Source organism: Silurus meridionalis, chromosome 18 (assembly GCF_014805685.1).
Source record: "Silurus meridionalis isolate SWU-2019-XX chromosome 18, ASM1480568v1, whole genome shotgun sequence".
NCBI classification, from domain to species: Eukaryota; Metazoa; Chordata; class Actinopteri; order Siluriformes; family Siluridae; genus Silurus; species Silurus meridionalis.
The window spans coordinates 17,593,780-17,610,975 of record NC_060901.1 but is presented as its reverse complement, the minus strand read 5'-3'; the positions used below and the strand labels follow the sequence as shown (position 1 = coordinate 17,610,975).

Sequence of the window (17,196 nt, the reverse complement as noted above, 5' to 3'; positions counted from 1 at the left end):
TTTAGTGATTATACAATTTATTTATTCATTCAACACATTTAAAGCTTAAGAACATCTCAGAACATTTTTAAGATCTAAAAAAGATATAAAATTGCTTGGTTGTGGCATAGCCAAGAAGAGTAATGTATTTCGTATTATTTAGTTTAAATAAAATTTACAGAGAGAGAGGCATTTCACATATGGAGGGTGAATACCATTTTACTAAAGCAAGCTCCAAAACTGTACACTACAACCGCAACTATGACACCCACAACATCTGGAGCAGTTTAGAATCAATATTTGTCTAATAACATGACAAAAACATACAAAATATTAATAAAATACGACCTTCTCACCAGAGATGTATACTCATATTTTGTACCGCTTCTCTGTAAGCCAGAGGTACCGCTCGTATTCGCTGGTCTGGAAGTGGCGAACAAACCCTTTTTGGCTGAGATAAGCTAGCTAGTGATGGGATTGGCTGACCTCCTCACGATGTCTAGCTTTTCTTCAAGATTTATTTTTTAGTATGCCATTGTGAGTGTAACAAAGTCTAACCCAGATGTATTAGTGTGTGCAGAGCTACACATGTGTTTTGCCAGTCAAAAGCTGTAACAGTTTCCCTCTGACCAACCAATCAGAGGACGAAAAATGCTGATGCTATTCTGGTCCAGCTAGCTGGCCCTGTGAGGTGAATTTGATATCTGATTGGTTTGAAGAAACAGACCTATTGCTTATATTGACTAATGAACATTGGCCAGCACTACTGATTCTGAATGCCCTGGGCAGTTTAGATTGACATGGCAGCACATAGAGGCTGAAATCTGATAAAAGAAATCTGACATCCACATACACGTACTGGAAGCGGTATAGCCAAGAAAAATGCTATGAAATGAAAAGAATAAACTGTTGGAAATAAATTAATACAATTTCATGGAAAAAATATTAGAATTTATGTTGTAAATGTAGGTCAGTGCTTCTAATAGTGTTCAGGCCAGCAGAGAAGGATTTGATGGCCCTGACAACCCACCACTGCATTGAGCAAAAGTTGTGTAACACTGAAGAAAAATTATAAATTGTTGTTTTCCAATAATTTTCTTATGTGGCTGATAAAAGCAAGCAAATCAATTTTATATGAAATACTAGAAGCTTTGTAAAAGCTTCATTATGAAAAATACTATCTCAGGTAATCTCAGGTGTTATAACTTAATACTTTAATCATTAATAATAAAAATCTTCCTCAGTTTGAATGATCCTCAATTTGAAACGGAAAACAGAAGCATGGCTAAAAAATGTGGAAGGTATAGATATTTAAAGTATCTGCAGACTGACAAAACTATGTATTTTTAGACACAGAAACTTATTCCATTTTTAAATAAATGCTTTTCAGCATCCACAATGTGTCTATTTGTGTGTGTTATCAGTTCTGTGTAGGCTTCTTCATGGCCCTGCAGTTTTCTCTCACCTTCAAAACACATGCCAGCATATTTTTATGAAATACCAGAAATTGCTCCAATGTGTAGAAGGGTGTCACATCCAGACTATATTATTACCCTGACTATAGTTAAAGATTTATACCTGTGATTTTCTGTATTTTGCATCTACATTTCATATATAGCAAAAAACAAATGCTTGGATTATGAAGATTAAGTAATGGAATGATCAGCTACAGTGTTTTACAGAAAACAGAATTACATGTACAACAAATAGATGACTGTGACTTTGATACACTGGTATTATTCATCTTTGATGTTATTTAATTTAGACTGAATATATTATAGAAAACATACAGTGAGAACACCATAAAGATTTATCATTTGTGGACTCATCACACCTTCTTACTACACCATCTAACAGGCTTGGATCAGAATCTGCTGCCACAAATACATTCCTGAAAAAGTTAAAAACAAATCTGATTAAGAAGTTTCAGCATTTAAATGGACTGATAATAAACCAAGGAAACCAAACACTTTTGAATGAGATCTACACAGAGCTCTACATCACAGAGGGACACAGTGGTGAAGTCGATAAAGAACATGAGGTGAGAAAGATTGAATCAGCATCCAGGAGAACAACAGAGGACACACCAATCAAAAGCAATGACATCTTTAAACCCGTATCTGAACAAGACGAACCCATCAGAACCATTCTGACGAAGGGAATCGCTGGCGTCGGAAAAACAGTCTCCGTGCAGAAGTTTGTTCTGGACTGGGCTGCAGGGAAAGCAAATCAGGAAATTCACCTCATATTTCCACTTCCTTTCAGAGAGCTGAATTTGTTGACAGATCGAAATCTGAGTCTGATGGAGCTCCTTCATGTCTTTTTTAGGGAAACAAATAAAACAGAAATGTCCAGTTTGGAAAAGGTTCTGTTCATTTTTGATGGATTGGACGAGTGTCGTTTTCCTCTAGATTTCCAGAACACAGTGAGAGTGTGTGATGTATCTGAATCAGCATCAGTGCCTGAGCTGCTGATAAACCTGATTAAAGGGAATCTGCTTCCCTCTGCTCTCATCTGGATCACCTCCATACCAGCAGCAGCAGATCAAATCCCCTCTGAATGTGTTCATCGAGTCACAGAGGTACGAGGATTCAATAACCCACAGAAGGAGGAGTATTTCAGGAAGAGAATCAGTGATCAGATCCTGGCCAATAACATCATCACACACCTGAAGGCATTAAGAAGCCTCTACATCATGTGCCACATCCCAGTCTTCTGCTGGATTTCAGCCACTGTTCTAGAGAGAATGTTGGGTGAAGCAGAGAGTGGAGAAATCCCCAAGACTCTGACTCAAATGTACACACACTTCCTCATCATTCAGACCAACATTATAAGAGAAAAATTCCCAAAGAAGCAGGAGAGTGATAAAGAAATGCTTCTTAAACTGGGAAACCTGGCTTTTCAGCAGCTGAAGAAAGGAAACCTAATCTTCTATGAAGAAGATCTGAGAGAGACATTGATGTGACAGAAGCAGCAGTGTACTCGGGTGTGTGTACACAGATCTTCAGAGAGGAGTTTGGCCTTCATGAGAGTAAAGTGTACTGCTTTGTTCATTTAAGTGTTCAGGAACATCTCGCAGCTCTGTATGTGCACCTGATGTTCATGATAAACAAGAAAAATGTTCTTAAAAAGAATCGGTTTCCTGAACAGAAGATAAAATAAATTTTAATTGCAGGTTTACACAAGAATGCTGTAGATCAGGCTTTAGAAAGTCACACTGGACATCTGGATCTTTTCCTTCGCTTTCTTCTGGGTCTTTCACTAAAGTCTAATTGGAATCTTCTTCAAGGCTTTGTAACACAGACAGACTGTAAGTCTCCGAGCAAAGAGGAAACAGTTCAGTACCTTAAAAAGAAGATCAGTAAAGCTCTTCCAACTGCGAAATCTGTCAATCTGTTTCACTGCCTGAATGAACTGGGAGATCATTCACTAGTGGAGGAAATCCAAGGGTACCTGAAATCTGGAAAACAAAATGAACTCTCTTCTTCTCAGTGGTCTGCTTTGGTCTTTGTGTTACTGACATCAGTAGACAAGCTGGAAGAATTTGACCTGAGTAAATATATCAGTACAGACAAAATAACAGAAGCTGTTCTTTTGAAGGTGATGCCTGTGATTGCAGAATCCAGTAAAGCAATGTAAGTAAAGCGTAATAGAACTGTTCTACTATTAGTGTGTTTTAGAGAAACTTAAAACACTTAATATGGTATATGACATATGTGTAAGGATGTTTTGAATTCAAGATTTATAAAAGATTTATATAAATTAACATTCAAATAGACAGGTTTTTTTTGTTGACCTTGTTGTTCTTTTTTTATTTATTTATAGCCCCTAAATTGACTTTTTGGGTATATACAACACACAAAATCAGATATGTTGAGATGAGTGTAAAAGGGAGAGAACGCCCTTGATGAAAATTACAGTGCATCCGGAAAGCGTTCACAGCGCTTTTCTTTTTCCACATTTTGCTATGTTACAGCATTATTCCAAACTGAATTATATTCATTAAATTCCTCAAAGTTCTAAAAAAAATACCCCATAATGACAACGTGGAAGACGTTTTAAAATCTTTGCAAATGTATTGAAAATTGTAATAAAATCACATATATATGTATTCACAGCCTTTGTTAATACTTTGTTGAAGCAACTATGGCACCAATTACAGCCACAAGTCTCTTTTAAGTATGATGCCACAAGTGTGGCACACTTATTTTTGGGCAGTTTCTCCCATTCGTCTTTGCAGAACCTATCAAGCTCCCTCAGAGATTAGCATTAACTTTGTCTGTTGAATTGGACCACATGGGCCAGCCTTTGTTCTCCTCCTGCATCAATGACCCTTGGCCACTAATGGCCCCATCACCACTGTGTCTTCCTTGGACCAATTTTTAGTAGACATTGACCCCTGCAGACCAGGAAAACCCCACAAGAGCTGCAGTTTTAGAGATGCCCAGACTCAGTAGTTTAGCCATCACCATTTGGCCCATATGAAATTTGCTTAAATACTTAAGCTTGCCCATTTCCTGCTTCTAACACATCAACTTTGAGACAAAATGTTCACTTGCTGCATAATATATCCCACCTTCTAACAGGTGCAATGATAAAGAGATAATCAGTGATCAGGTAGATGCAAATGCAGAACAGCTTCAGTAGTGAACTTCTTCTTCTTCTTCTTCTTCTTCTTTCGGCTGCTCCCATTATGGGTCGCCACAGCGGATCATCCGTCTCCATACCACCCTGTTCTCTACATCTGCCTCTTTTACACCAACTACCTGCATGTCTTCCCTCACCACATCCATGAACCTCCTTCTTGGCCTTCCTCTTTTTCTCCTACCTGGTGGCTCCATCCTCAGCATTCTTCTACCAATATAATTCATGTCCCTCCTCTGCACATGTCCAAACCATCTCAATCTCGCCTCCCTCACCTTGTCACCAAAACATCCTACATGCGCTGTCCCTCTAATAAACTCATTTCTAATCTTATCCATCCTCGTCACTCCCAACGAAAACCTCAACATCTTCAGCTCTGCTACCTCCAGCTCCACCTCCTGTCTTTTACTCAATGCCACTGTCTCTAATCCATACAACATCGCAGGTCTCACCACAGTCCTATAAACTTTCCCTTTCATTTTGCAGATACCCTACTATCACAAATCACTCCTGTCACTCTTCTCCACCCACTCCACCCTGCCTGCACTCTTTTCTTCACTTCTCTAACACACTCTCCATTACTTTGCACTGTTGACCCCAGGTACCTGAATTCCTCCACCTTCTGAAGCTCTTCTCCTGCAACCGCACCACTCCACTGCCCTCCCTCTCATTCACACACATGTATTCTGTCTTACTCCTACTGAGTTTCATTCCCCTTCTCTCCAGCGCATATCTCCACCTCTCCAGGCTCTTCTCAACCTGCTCCCTACTCTCACAACAAATCACAATATCATCCAAACATCATAGTCCAGGAGACTCCTGTCTGACCTCGTCCGTCAACCTGTCCATCACCACTGCAAACAGGAAAGGGCTCAGGGCCGATCCTTGATGCAGTCCAACCTTCACCCTAAACCAGTCTGTCGTACCTACTGCACACTTCACTGCTGTCACACTGTCCTCATACATGTCCTGCACCACCCTCACATACTTCTCTGACACACCTGACTTCCTCATACAATACCACAACTCCTCTCTTGGCACCCTGTCGTAGGCTTTCTCTAAATCCACAAATACACAATGCAATTCCTTCTGTCCTTCTCTATACTTCTCCATCAACATTCTCAAAGCAAATAAGGCATCTGTGGTGCTCTTCCTCGGCATGAAACCATACTGTTGCTCACAGATGGTCACCTCTTCTCTCAACCTGGCTTCCACTACTCTTTCCCATAACTTCATGGTGTGACTGATCAACTTAATTCCCCTGTAGTTACTGCAGGTCTGCACATCTCCTTTATGCTTAAAGATCGGTACCAGCACACTCTTCTCCATTCCTCAGGCATCTTCTCACCTTCCAAAATCCTGTTAAACAATCTGGTCAAAACCCACTGCCATCTCTCCTAAACATCTCCACGCTTCTACCGGTATGTCATCTGGTCCAACCGACTTTCCACTCTTCATCCTCTTAATCGCTGCTCTCACTTCCTCCTTACTAATCCTATCTACATCCTGCTTCACCAACTCCACATCATCCAACCTTCTCTCTCTGATTTTCCTCATTCATCAGCTGCTCAAAATACTCCTCCACCTTCTCAACACACTCTCCTCACTAGTCAACACATTTCCTCTCCATCCTTTACTGCTCTAACTTGCAGTACATCCTTTCCAGCTCGGTCCCTCTGCCTGGCCAATCTGTATAAATCCTTTTCTCCTTCCTTAGTGTCCAACCTCTCATACAGCTCCTCATATGCCTTTTCCTTGGCTTTCGCCACATCCTCTTAACCTGCTGCCGCATCTCCTTGTACTCCTGCCTACTTTTCTCATCACTCTGTCTATCCCACTTCTGTTTTGCCAACCTCTTTCTCCTTATGCTCTCCTGCACTTCCTCATTCCACCACCACGTCTCCTTGTCTTCCTTTCTATTTCCAGATGTCACACCAAGTACTTTTCTAGCTGCCTCCCTCATCACTCCTGCAGTAGTTGCCCAATCATCCAACACCTCCTTAACACCACTGAGCCTCTCTGACCTCTTCCCTGAACCTCACACTACACTCTTCCTCCTTCAGTTTCCACCATCTTATTCTTCTTTCAGTCCTCACTCTCCTCCTCTTCTTCTTCACCTCCAAAACCATCCTACAGACCACCATCCGATGCTGTCTAGCTACACTGTCCCCTGCCAACACCTTACAGTCTCCAATCTCCTTCAGGTTGCATCTCCTGCATAGCACATAGTCCACCTGTGTGCACCTTCCTCCACTTTTATACGTCACCCTATGATCCTCCTTCTTCTTAAAATAAGTGTTCACCACTGCCATTTCCATCCTTTTAGCAAAATCTACCACCATCTGCCCTTCCACATTCCTCTCCTTAAAACCATACCTACCCATCACCTCCTCATCACCTCTGTTCCCTTCACCTACATGCCCATTAAAATCTGCCCCAATCACCAACCGTTCTTTCCTAGGTACACCATCTACCACTTCATCTAATTCACTCCAGAATCTTTCCTTCTCCTCCATCTCACAGCCAACTTGTGGAGCATAGGCACTGATGACATTTATCATCATCCCTTCAACTTCCACCTTCACGATCATCACCCTATCAGAAACTCTCTTCACCTCCACTACACTCTTACTGTACTCTTCCTTCAGAATCACCCCTACACCATTTCTTTTTCCATCCACACCATGATAAAACAGTTTAAATCCACCTCCAATGTTCCTGGCCTTACTCCCTTTCCACTTGGTCTCCTGAACACACAGCATATCTACCTTTCTCCTCTCCATCATATCAGCTATCTCTCCCTTTCCCGTCATAGTACCGACATTTAAAGTACCAACCCTAACCTCCACTCTCCTACACTGCTCCTTTCCCTGCCGTCTCTGTAGACGTCTTCCTCCTCTCCTTCTCCTCCTTCGGCCAACAGTAGCCCAATTTCCACCGGTACCCTGTCGGCTAACGATACCTGTGGCGGTCGTTGTTAACCCGGGCCTCGACCGATTCGGTATGAAATTCTCATTTGTGATCCGCATATTTGATTTGGCACATGTTTTACGCTGGATGCCCTTCCTAACGCAACCCTCCCCATTTACCCGGGCTTGGGACCGGCACTAAGAATGCACTGGCTTGTGCCTCCCTAATGGCTGGGTTAGCTTCAGTAGTGAACAATAAAAAAAAAATTACCTCAGAAGAAACTCAGATGGAACAAAAAAGGCTAGAACAATGCTATGTTAAGAAAAAAGATACACGTTGCATGAAAAAAAACAACTCACAAAAAACATATCAGTTATTGCTTGAACAAAATCAGTGAAAATGCAGAACGGATGTACCAATGGTTCCTTTATAAATTTTAGCTGAAGTATCCCTTTAAGCATATTTTCTTTTAGGGTATGTACAAATTGGAAGATGCAGTGGACATTTAAAGTATTTGTTTGATAATTTGCACAAGTGTAATATAATTTATTTTTTTACAGTATCAGGTGTGATTCACTTGGAGTTAAAAGCTGGTTAGCTCTGGTCTCTGTCTTCAACTCAGAAACCTCAAATCTGAAAGAATTGCATCTAATTGTGAAGACAATGGCTCTGACTGGGAGTAAACTACGAGAATCTGGAGGGAATCATCTCTTTGCAGTACTGAAGAATCCTCACAGTAAAGTGGAGACACTAGGGTGTGTGCATGCAGTGCATGAACTTCTTCTTCTTCTTTTGGCTTCGCCCATTAGGGGTCACCTCAGCGGATAATCCCTCTCCATACCCCCTGTCCTCTACATCTGCCTCTTTCAACACAACTACCTGCATGTCTTTCCTCACCACATCCATAAACCTCCTCCTTGGTCTTCCTCTTTTCCTCTTTCCTGGCGGCTCCATCCTCAGCATTCTTCTACCGATATACCCCATGTCCCTCCTCTGAACATGTCCAAACCATCTCATTCTAACCTCCCTCACCTTGTCTTCAAAACGTTCTACATGCACTGTCCCTCTAATAAACTCGTTTCTAATCCTGTCACACCCAACGAAAACCTCAACATTTTCAGCTCTGCTACCTCCCGCTCCACTTCCTGTCTTTTACTCAATGCCACTGTCTCTAAACCATACAACATCGCAGGTCTCACCACAGTCCTATAAACTTTCCCTTTTACTCTTGCAGATACTCTTCTATCACAAATCACTCCTGCCACTCTTCTCCACCCACTCCACCATGCCTACACTCTTTTTTCACTTCTCTAACACACTCTCCATTACTTTACTGTTGACCCCAGGTACCTGAACTCCTCCACCTTCTCCACCTCTTCTCCCTGCAACCGCACCACTCCACTGCCCTCCCTCTCATTCACACACATGTACTATGACTTACTCTTACTGACTTTCATTTCCCTTCTCTCCAGTGCGTACCTCCAGCCTCTTCTCAACTTGCTCCCTACTCTCATCACAAATAACAATATCTTCCGCAAACATCATATTTCAGGGAGACTCCTGTCTGACCTCGTTCGTCAACCTGTCCATCACCACTGCAAACATGAAAGGACCTAAAACCAATCCTTGATGCAGTCCAACCTCCACCTTGAACCAGTCTGTTGTTCCTACTGCACACTTCACTGCTTTCACACTGTCCTCATACATGTCCTGCACCACCCTCACATACGTCTCTGACACACCTGACTTCCTCATACAATACCACAACTCCTCTCTTGACACCCTGTGTACGCTTTTTCTAAATCCACAAACACACAATGCAACTCCTTCTGACCTTCTCTATACTTCTCCATCAACATTCTCAAAGCAAATAATGCATCTGTGGTGCTCTTCCTCGGCATAAAACCATACTGCTCACAGATGGTCACCTATTTTCTCAGCCTGGCTTCTACTACTCTTTCCCATAACTTTATGGTGTGACTGATCAACTTAATTCCCCTGTAGTTACTACAGGTCTGCACATCTCCCTTGTTCTTAAAGATTGGTACCAGCACCTTCTCCATTCCTCATTCATCCTCTTACCTTCCAAAATCCTGTTAAACAATCTTGTTAAAAACTCCACTGCCATCTCACCTAAACATCTCCATGCTTCAACCGGTATGTCATCTGGTCCAACCGACTTTCCACTCTTCATCCTCTTAATTGCTGCTCTTACTTCCTCCTTACTAATCCTATCCACTTTCTGCTTCACCATCTCCACACCACCCAACCAGCTGCTCAAAATACTTCCTCCGTCTTCTCAACACACTCTCCTCACTAGTCAACACATTTCCATCTCCATCCTTTATTGCTCTAACTTGCAGCTAATCCTTCTCAGCTCGGTCTCTCAGCCTGGCCAATCGGTACAAATCCTTTTCTCCTTCCTTAGTGTCCAACTTCTCATACAGCTCCTTATATGCCTTTTCCTTGCCTTTTGCCACATCCCTCTTCACCTGCTGCCGCATCTTCTTGTACCACTGTCTACTTTTCTCATCACTCTGTCAATCCCGATTCTGTTTTGCCAACCTCTTTCTCCTTATGCTTTCCTGCACTTCCTCATTCTATCACCACGTTTCTTTGTCTTCCTTTTTATTTCAAGATGTCACACCAAGTACCTTTCTAGCTGTCTCCCTTATCACTTCTGCAGTAGTTGCCCAATCATCCAGCACCTCTTCACCATCACCGAGCATCTGTCTGACCTCTTCCCTGAATCTCACACCATAGTCTTCCTCCTTCAGTTTCCACCATCTTATTCTTCTTTCAGTCCTCGCTCTACTCCTCTTCTTTTTCACCTCCAAACCCATCCTACAGACCACCATCCAATGCTGTCTAGCTACACTGTCCCCTGTCAACACCTTACAGTCTCCAATCTCCTTCTTAAAATAAGTGTTCACCACTGCCATTTCCATCTTTTTCCAGCCAAATCTACCACCATCTGCCCTCCCACATTCCTCTCCTTAAAGCCATACCTACCCATCGCCTCCTCATCACCTCTGTTCCCTTCACCTACATGCCCCTTGAAATCCGCCCCAATCACCAATCTTTCATTCCTAGGTACACGATCATCGCCTTATCAGAAACTCTCTTCACCTCCACTACACTCTTACTGTACTCTTCCTTCAGGATCACTCCTATACCATTTCTCTTTCCATCTACACCATAATAGAACAGTTTAAACCCACCTCCCCTGTTCCTGGCCTTACTCCCTTTCCACTAAGTCTCCTGAACACATAACATATCCACCTTTCTCCTCTCCATCATATCAGCTACCACTCTCCCTTTACCAGTCATAGTACCAACATATAAAGTGCCCACCCGAACCTCCACTCTCCTACACGTCTTCTTTCCCTGCTGTCTCTGTAGATGTCTTCCTCCTCTCCTTCTCCTCCTTCGGCCAACAGTATCCCAATTTCCACCGGTCCCTGTTGGCTAACGATACCTTTGGCGGTCGTTGGTAACCCAGGTCTCGACCGATCCGGTATGAATTTCTCTTTCGTGATCCGCATATTTGATTTGCCGCATGTTTTACGCTGGATGCCCTTCCTAACGCAACCCTCCCAATTTACCCGGTCTTGGGACCGGCACTAAGAGTGCATTGGCTTGTGCAACCCTAATGGCTGGGTTATGGCACGCAGTGCATAAACAACAAGCAAATAAACTAACCTCTTGCATAATAGCCTTTTAGTTTATTGTACTCTTTTTGAGTGACTGCTGACTTTTGAGTTCCTCTGTCAAGTATATACAAACTCTATTTTAACTAGGGTAACACCAGTGTTTACAAAGATATTTAACCTCACCTGGAACATTCAATAATCCCCACATTTTTCTTGTTCCATCCTAAAAAAAAACAATGATCATTGCCCAGTACCCCTGACTTTAGTTGTGATGTGCTTTGAAAGACAACATTGAAAGCTATGATCTACTGATCCATCTACAAATCAGGAAGGGGGGAAATGTCAATATTATGGTTCCCCATGTCTGTGTCAATGGATCTACAACTTTTTGACAAAGAGACAACAAGCAGTAATGGTTTTGCCACTGTTGTGGCAGAGACAATCTTTGATAACAGCATGAACAAGAAATATATTTTAAAATTGTGGATAACTACTGCTAGGACAATATTCTCAAATGTCAGCAAGACAAAAGAGCTGGTTCTCGACATTAGCATGTAGCAATTACCGGAAATCAATAGAACCATAGTGAAAAGAGTGGACAGTGTTTGTTCATTGTTATGTCATTATTTATATGTCCACGAGAAAGTTAAACATATGTGGCAAAAAAATGACTAGTAAGCAGAGGAGGAACAACATTGGAGAATCTGGTGGACAAAAGACAACATAAAATCTTCACAGTAATTAAAAATCCTGACATGTCCTATCACATCAACTTCCTGGTGTAAAAATACTCATCAGTGTCTGTGCTACATTAACGGATTTAAACTGTCTTCCAAGATACATAGGGACTTTTACACCTTAACCAATAGGAGCAGCCTGGCAGGAAACATCATAACCTAGTTTGGGAACAACAAATATATTTCATTATATTGTAAATTAAATTTTTTTTTTTATTTTACTTATTAATTTAATCTACTCTTAAATTAATTTCTATTCCTATTTTTTTTTTTACTCCATTCTGCCATTTACTATGTGTTAGAAGGATTTCACTGCATTACAGTCTGTGTCTCGACAGGTTGTGTAACTGTGGGGTCTCAGATGAGGATTGTGCTGCTCTGACTTCAGCTCTTAGATCAAATCCCTCACATCTGAGAGCACTGGATCTGTCTTATAATGATATAAGAGACTCAGGAGTGAAAAGTCTCTCGGCTGTCCTGGAGAATCCACACTGTAAACTGGAGAAATTGTGGTGAGATCTTGTTAATGAGAGTTACATGACCTGCTATTCAGTAACATATTTTCTAAAAGTGGGACCAGAATAAATGGAAGTGTTTGATTCATCACAAATTTTCTTAGGAAGATGCTTTTAGGAGGCATCAATAGCTTATGCTATTTAGAACTCCTGGTTTTGATGAGTGCCTGAAGTTTAATTACAATTAAACAACTGCCTGGCTGATGGAAAGCATGTGGCCTATGCCTGCTATGTTACCAGCACCATATAAGGGCAACTGTGTTATGTGAGTCCCACATTTTTCATGGAAAAACAACAGGCAAATGGAAGTATTGCAAACTATGCAATGTCATGTCTTGTAGCTGATGCTATAAGAAGTCAATACCAACTGCACCATGCTACATGCGCTTGCCCTGCAGAATTGTGAAAAAAGGACAAGTGAAAAAAAAGATATCGAACCCAGGGTTGGAAGTACTCCACTGGCAAGCCACACTTCTAATGCAATGTTGATTAAGCTCTAACAAGTTGCACCCCAGGGAATGTTGAATTGGCACACAACAAGAGGACCTGAACTCCCCAGGGTTGAGGTTTCAATGCACAATAAATGTGTGCTAGGTTGAAGTCCAGGCAGGCTGACCCTACTGACAAGGACTGAAAGTCTCCCACTATACCGAGAGATATTAAGGCCGTAAGAGTAGCCAAGAGGGTCAGTAGCACAGTTGACTACAAGGTTTTAAATATAGGTCATGTTAGCCCCTCTGACACTATGGCTAAGTCCCTAGAAAAAATTCTTGCAAGACAGAAAGGCCCTAACAGTTTTTTCCCTGCGCATAAAAAAGGACAACTAACAGGTATCTCCTTATCGACTGGCTGTCAATGGTGCATTCTTGGCAGCAATGGATGTCATATAAACGTTAAGTGACGTGGGGGCCACCTCTCCACCTTGGGATGACACATCATGCCCCATGCGTAATACAGCAGATTGTTCTTGATTGGGGTCTCCCAGGGAGAGTCTTCCAGGAGAATCCGAGAACCAGGAGTATTCAAGACCCAAAAAGCAAGCTTGATATGACTAACATAGAGCCACCAGCAACTGTCTAGCTTTGCAGGGCCATAGGGGACTATGTGTTGTTTCAGCAAATGCAAATAGGTCCTTCTTTGCCATGTCAAACTGAATTGACTTAGGGTGCAATTTCTACTCCTCAACTTCAACCCCTGCCTCAAGAGGATGCAAGAGATGCAAACTGCTCTCATTTAAATCATCTTGCCTTGCACCTGGACCAAAGTGTGTGTTGACAACCTGTTCAGGGGGCACAAGGACAAACTGTTCTGATGATTTATGAAAGACGCTACCAATATGTTTGCATGTAGATCACTATGAGTCAGCCCCTTAGGTTCAGAAGCAAGTGCTTTAGGGCCAGAGGCACCACCATCATTATGAGGCAGTTTATGTAATTTGTCAAAGGAAGACAAAAAGATTTGGTAGAGGATTGAGGAAGTGCAGGAAAGCATAAGGAGCAAGAGGTTGGTGAAACAGAATTGGGATTGACAGTGAGATGAGAAAAGTAGGCAGGAGTACAAGGAGATGCAGCTAATGATGTTTGCGGATGTTATTGTGATTTGCGATGAGAGTAGGGAGCAGGTTGAAAAGAGCCTTGAGAGAAGGGTAATGAAAGTCAGTAGGTGTAAGACAGTGCATGTGTGTGAATGAGAGGGAGGGCAGTGGAGTGGTGCGGTTGCAAGGAGAAGAGGTGGAGAAGGTGGATGAGTTTAGGTACCTGGATTCAACAGTACAGTAGAGATGTGAAAAAAAAGAGTGCAGGCAGGGTGGAGTGGGTGGAAAAGAGTGGCAGGAGTGATTTGTGATAGAAGGGTATCTGCAAGAATGAAAGGGAAATTTTATAGGACTGTGGTGAGACCTGTGATGTTGTATGGTTTAGAGATAGTGGCATTGAGTAAAAGACAGGAGGTGGAGCTGGAGGTAGCAGAGCTGAAGATGTCGAGGTTTTCATTGGGAGTGACGAGGATGGACAGGATAAGAAAAAGGTTTATTAAGGGACCGCACATGTAGGACGTTTTGGAGACAAGGTGAGAGAGGCCCGATTGAGATGGTTTGGACATGTGCAGAGGAGGGACATGGGGTATATCAGAAGAAGAATGGAAAACCAAAGAGGAGGTTTTGGCATGTGGTGAGGGAATACATTCAGGTAGTTGGTTTGAAAGAGGCAGATGTCGAGGACAGGGTGGTATGGAGACGGATGATCCACTGTGGCGACCCCTAATTGGAGCTGAAAGAAGAAGAAGAAAAAGTGTCCCAGAGACCAACAGCTGGTTGGCCCCAAGGACTGAATCCTATTCTGTTAAAGAGGCATCTGTGGAGACGATGATCTGCTGGTGGACTGCTCCCAGTGGGACATCAAGAGTGATGAATTGGCACTGTTGTGGCATAATTGTTGGCATACCATCAAACCCAAGGTGTTTCCCATAGCATCAGCTATTTAAGTATTAAGTGACTTAAGTGTTAAGTGACCCTATGAAAGAAAACTAAGAAGTTAATGCAGAGGAATAAAAAGGTCAACAGTTAAATAAACAAAATTCAAAGAGAGAGGTAAAGGCACTTATAAAAATTACAAGCCAGAACCTCTGTTGATTGATTGATTGACTAATTGATTGATTAATTTATTAAGCAATTGATTTGTGAGATCACAGTGCATGCTTCGTACTGTATTTTTTATTGTACAGATATGATAAATATATCAATTTAACAAAATGTCCAAACTGCAATCTACAGTCAAGAAGATCATTCTAGTTATGCCAAAAGAATCTTAATGCCTCCCTCTGACAAAATGCTCCCACAGCACTTATTTAATTATTTAACCTGCTTTTGAGAGGAGGACACATTAACTCACAAAAAAAGCAATTATGAATATATAAACAGACACACATCCAATATTTATACACATTTTGAGGAAGATCTTTTGTCAAACTAAGAAAAAAAATCTGTTAAAGTCATTGTCTTTCTACAGGTTGTATAAGTGTGGTGTCTCAGATGAAGGCTGTGCAGCTCTGGCTTCAGCGCTGAGATCAAACCCCTCCCACATGAAAGAACTGGATCTGTATTATAATAAAGTAGGAGACACAGGAGTGAAGCGTCTCTCTACTGCACTGGAGAATACTCACTGTAAACTGGAGACACTGAGGTAAGATCATCTCTCTGAGAGTCACATGTCCTGCTGCTCAGTAACACACATTCTCTAAAAGTTCGACTGGAGCAAAAGTTATATGTTATATATGTTATAAGATATTTTTTTTCACTTTACAGTGATGATTTGTAATTAGTTCCGAGGCACATTTGTGAGAAACTGCAGTAGAAAACTTGACTTTATGTGATTGGAGTGTTTCTGAAATTACTGTGAAATTTATACAAATTTAACAACAGTGGAACCCACTTATCTCAACCTCGGTTAACTCGACAACCCTATGAAGTCGACGTTTTTGAAGTGGAACCAGCAAATTCTCGCTTTGTCTAAGCAAAGGGGGAAAAATTTGCCATTTAACGTCAGTTATGTATACTGGTGAATCTCTGCTGTTAGTTAGTGCACATATGACTTTTGTTGTTAAATGTTATGCGATGAACGGGAGGTGAAAACCAAAGTGCAGCGCAGAATGTGGGATGAGCAGCAAAAGCATAGAATTAACACTGGCAGGATTGGGGGGAATCCGGGGAAGAAAAGTGCAGCTGTTGAGAGAGTGCCAGTGGGAAGGCATGTACCGGGATACGCATGAGCGATAACGACCACTGTGAACCAGTATATACCAACAATAACGGACGGTGAGACTGTGGAAGTTTAAATAGGAGCTGTTGATGAGTGCTAAACGAGCACCATATGTGCGCAATTGAAGCCGGGAGCTTCAGAGAAAGCAGCCGAGAAAGCGGATTCCTGACAGTTAACAAACATGTACTGTATGTACATTTTTATAGCATGCCTTCATCAAACAAATCGCGGCAACGCTGTTGTGTAAAAAAACCCTCCAAAAACACGTGCATGCACATTCTCATTTTTTAACGCACATCATGTACATAAAGAAATTTCAAGCACGTTAATATATTGCCGCTATATTGATTTTCGTTTATTTAAACATCGGTTATCTTGATGCTTTTTGGCAACCCCCTAGGACATCGACATAACCGGGTTCCATTGTATTTATACAAACCGCACCTGGGACACAAACTAAATGCACTGTGTGGAAGCTGCAGAGCCTAAAAGCAGCAGTGAAATGGAAATGATCTCCAGAATTTGCAAAAAAATTAAATGGTCAAACTATTACAATAAAAAAGTAAAATAATTAATTAATCAATTAATTTAAAGAATTAGTTTTTTACTATCACTCCTATACACTACTTATCCCTAAACTTTAAATTTTTCACTTTTTCTTCTTTGCTTATCTTAATTTTCGTCACAATCTTCGCTTTTGTATTACAAATGTAGCTTTATGGACAAGCAAAACCTATAAACCATGTTTTTTATTTAAGCTCTAAAATGGTTTAGTTTTATATCACAAACAATAATGTATATGAGTAAACCCTCCGACTCGTATACATCCATATAGCAACAAAGATTTGAAATTGGGAACAGGATTAATAGGTCTACGTATGAGAGGAGATCACAGTGCATGCTCCTTAAATAAAGAAATTATCCTGTGAATTAACATGTGCTGACATTGTACTTTTCATTTCATTGCCTTCCAGTAAATGCATGTGAATAGTGGAAACTGGTA

At 41.5% G+C, this 17,196-nt stretch overlaps 1 pseudogene; it reads left to right on the top strand.

Moving 5' to 3' along the window:
* Window positions 1-17,196, top strand: part of LOC124401645 — a 31,235-nt pseudogene that overhangs the window by 10,116 nt on the left and 3,923 nt on the right.